The sequence below is a fragment of the Triturus cristatus genome, chromosome 4_1 (assembly GCF_964204655.1).
Source record: "Triturus cristatus chromosome 4_1, aTriCri1.1, whole genome shotgun sequence".
In the NCBI taxonomy this organism is placed as follows: Eukaryota; Metazoa; Chordata; class Amphibia; order Caudata; family Salamandridae; genus Triturus; species Triturus cristatus.
Window position 1 is genome coordinate 143,066,574 of NC_140585.1, and position 4,272 is coordinate 143,070,845.

The 4,272-nt window shown below is 46.5% G+C and overlaps 1 non-coding gene across 1 annotated transcript; it reads right to left on the reverse strand.

Annotated features, from left to right (window-relative positions):
• Positions 1-3,967: 3,967 nt before the first annotated feature.
• On the reverse strand, positions 3,968-4,040 carry TRNAF-GAA (transfer RNA phenylalanine (anticodon GAA)). The gene has a single exon. It is a non-coding gene; the product is annotated as a tRNA-Phe (tRNA).
• Between the last annotated feature and the right edge of the window lie 232 nt (positions 4,041-4,272).

Consider the following 4,272-nt stretch of genomic DNA (forward strand, 5'->3'; position numbering starts at 1 on the left):
GGAGATGTCAAGACTGACCGTCCCCTAGTGACCCATGGAGGATACTACATCCAACGGAAAGAGACTAGAGGCTAATTTACTAGACCCCCCTGCGCCGCCGGTGCGTCACTTTTAACAAGGGACTTGTAAATTAACATTTACCATGTGTGTCCAAGGAACAGGCTGACGTATCAACGCTTTATACTACCGGCGATACTCCTACCATGATTGAAGGAAGCATCCATTATTACCAATGACATATCATGACATGACCCAACTGGAGATAGACGGGGCGCTCATGACGTATGAATCTGTCCTTTACAAACTTCCTGCACACAAAATTAAATTCCGCTCACATTGGAGCGCCCTCCTGCATACATTATACCTGGCGCAGGTATAAATGTGGCGCAGGGGTTTACAAAGTGATGCATCTGCCTAGATGCATCGCTTTATAAATATGGAGCAACAAGGCTCATTTTTTACGCCGCTGCTGCGTCACAAAAAGTGACGCACTGGTGGCGCAAAAGTGACACAAGGGCTCATAAATAAGCCCCCGAGTCCCTAGCAATGGCAGGGTACGGATACACTGGCCCCCTAGGCCTGGAGGAGGGGGGGGGGTCCAGAGGCACAGCCCTGAGGCCAAAAACATTTTTGTAAATGCTTCCGCAAATCTACTGAGGATCCGCAAATCCACAGTAATTAATTTTTTTAAGTGCGGGCTCCTGTGCTCTCAAAGCAAAGCCATCGGGTTGAGCCAGGGTCTGGGGGGCAGGCACAATTAATTTTATAGGGGAGGGGGCTTGCGACCCTCCCCCCCCCTCCACCAGCCTTCCTGAGGTCCCGGGGACCGATGGTGAAGTTGCATTGAGTGTGTCTGGCTCCTGGTCTGCCCTAGTGGGGTTGTGCTTGACTGTCATTCACTGGATGTGATTGTGTCTTCAGTCTGCAAGTCACATCAGACTGAGAGAGAGTGAGCCCAGGGCTGTCATTCAATAAGAGCGACTGAGCATAAGGTGAATCTCTCAGACTATTTAGTGGGATTGTGCTGGAAGGAGGTATAACTGTGAGAAAAGTAAATAATTAAAATCGGGGATAAATGAAGGACAGGAAGGGGGGGAGTGAAGTTATTGAAGGAAGAGCAGAAAAAAGGTCTATGTTGTTAAAGCCACGTTTTATTTTCTCAAGTTTTCCAAAACTTTTCAGTCAAAAAAACCCTCAGCAGAAACCCGGGATTCAATCAGGAACCTTTAGATCTTCAGTCTAACCTCTCCCAACTGAGCTATTTCGGCCTCATTGGATACCATCATGTGACTGATTCTTGTGAAGGCACCATGGAAGAAGTCCTGTAAATCCTAAGGAGTTTAAAGCACTCCTCCCCAAGTTCATGGGTCTCCTCGCCAGGTTCACAAGTCTTATCGCCAGGTTCACAAGTCTCATCGCCAGGTTCACGGGTCTAATCCCAGGTTCACAAATCTCATTGCCAGGTTCACACATCTCATCCCAGGTTCACGGGTCTAATCCCTGGTTCACAAGTCTCCTCGCCAGGTTCACAAGTCTCATCGCCAGGTTCACAAGTCTCATCGCCAGGTTCACGGGTCTAATCCCAGGTTCACAAATCTCATTGCCAGGTTCACACATCTCATCCCAGGTTCACGGGTCTAATCCCTGGTTCACAAGTCTCCTCGCCAGGTTCACAAGTCTCATCGCTAGGTTCACAAGTCTCATCGCCAGGTTCACAGGTCTAATCCCAGGTTCACAAGTCTCATCTCCAGGTTCACACGTCTCATCCCAGGTTCACAAGTCTCATTGACAGGTTCAGGGGTCTCATCGCCAGGTTCACATGTCTCATCGCCAGGTTCACACGTCTCATCCCAGGTTCACACGTCTCATCCCAGGTTCACACGTCTCATCCCAGGTTCACACGTCTCATCCCAGGTTCACAGGTCTCATCCCAGGTTCAGGGGTCTCATCACCAGGTTCACACGTCTCATCACCAGGTTCACACGTCTCATCACCAGGTTCACACGTCTCATCACCAGGTTCACACGTCTCATCCCAGGTTCACACGTCTCATCCCAGGTTCACACGTCTCATCCCAGGTTCACACATCTCATCGCCAGATTCACACGTCTCAGCGCCAGATTCACACGTCTCATCGCCAGATTCACACGTCTCATCGCCAGATTCACACGTCTCATCGCCAGATTCACACGTCTCATCGCCAGATTCACACGTCTCATCGCCAGATTCACACGTCTCATCGCCAGATTCACACGTCTCATCGCCAGATTCACACGTCTCATCCCAGGTTCACAAGTCTCATCAACAGGTTCAGGGGTCTCATTGACAGGTTCACAGGTCTCATCCCAGGTTCACAGGTCTCATCCCAGGTTCACAGGTCTCATCGCAGGTTCACAGGTCTCATCCCAGGTTCACAAATCTCATCGACCAGGTTCAGGGATCTCATCACCAGGTTCACTGGTCTCATCCCAGGTTCACACGTCTCATCGCCAGGTTCACAGGTCTCATCCCAGGTTCACAGGTCTCATCCCAGGTTCACAATTCTCATCGACCAGGTTCAGGGATCTCATCGACAGCTTCACAGGTCTCATCGCCAGGTTCATAGGGCTCAACCCATGTTCACAGGTCTCATCCCAGGTTCACAGGTGTGTTTTTCTTATTCTGCTTTTATAATGCATTTTCCCGCATGAAGCCTGGGAATTGCAGGCCTGTCGCTGGTTAGCAATGATTTTTGTGTCGCGATTGGCCTCATCGCAACATTTTTCGCGTTTGTGTTTTGCATTTTTGCGGTGTTGCGTTGATTTTAACGCTGTCATTTGATGCATTATCGTGGGACTATCGCATGGTGCCGCCGTGTTGAGAATACTACGTCAACACGGAGTTGTTTTCCCGCGATAGACTGCGATATGCAAAGTTGTGTTAAGCTAATTTTGCGATAATTATCACACGTTCTTGAGAATATGCCCCTTAATGTCTTAAATCTATTTATTTGCAAGTAAAATTACACCAGTATGGTGCAAAATAATATGGGGATAAACATGCTTCAGGGGCGGGTCTATGTCAAAGGGCTGTAATGCCATGGAAAGTTTGTGTCCTCCAACAAACTTGTGACATTGCTGCTATTCCCACAATTTTTCAGAATTTGTCCTCACCCAGGAAATAGCTTGTGATTTAATCTTCCAAGGGCTGGAATAAACCTCATCTATAGTAGTAAAAAGAGGGGAACACCCCAAACTTTGATGGGATTGTAGAGGAAGGGGTTAAATATTTTCAACATGGAGGAGAAAAATAGCATATTAGGAAATGCAAATGTACTTTTTGGCAAGCACAATTAGGAATGTGTGTTGGAACTTAAGTTTGTGAGTACTTTAGGAAGCTGAAACCCTCACAGCTTCTAATGAGTAATCGTAGAATTCTTTGAGAATCCAAACTGTTCCTAAATAGAGACCCAAACATAGTTGCAAACCTACAGGTGTAGATTTACAATTTCTTTGTTGATTTGGGTCCTCCATTTTTAAATCTACCTACAAATCTTATTTTTTCTAAGCAGACAAAAATAATTATGGCTCCCATTTATTGATGTGTTAAAGACCTCAGCAGTCATTGTTTCTTACATTTCTTCATTGGCCTCTTTTCCTTCCTTGGTCATGTTTGTTATTTTCCCTTCCTTCACCCTTGTTTCCTCTGTTACATACTCCTCCTCCCCTCTCCCTCTGCTCTTCCTAGCTTTATTCTTACATCCTTCTTTTCCCCTTCCTTCTTCTTCTCCCTTCTTTCATCTTTCACTCTCCCTCCCACTCCATCATTGCTCTTTATTTCTGCCTCTCTTTATTTTCCATTGGTTTCTTTGATCCACTTTGATCTGCTTTCATTAACTATTTTTTATTTCTGAACTAAAAAATATTAATTATAATAACACTCACTAATGTTAATTTCATACAATATATAATCGACAACAAAAGGCTTCTGCCGAAACCCGGGATCGAACCAGGGACCTTTAGATCTTCAGTCTAACGCTCTCCCAACTGAGCTATTTCGGCCTCATTGTAAATCATCATGTGACCAATTCTTGTGAAGGTACCATGGAAGAAGTCTCATACATCCCTGAAGAGCTTAAAGCACTCCTCCCCAGGTTCATGGGTTTCATCCCAGGTTCACCGGTCTCCTCGCCAGGTTCACAGGTCTCATCGCCAGGTTCATAGGACGCATCCCAGGTTAACAGGTCTCATCCCAGGTTCACAGGTCTCATCCCAGGTTCACAGGTGTCATTCA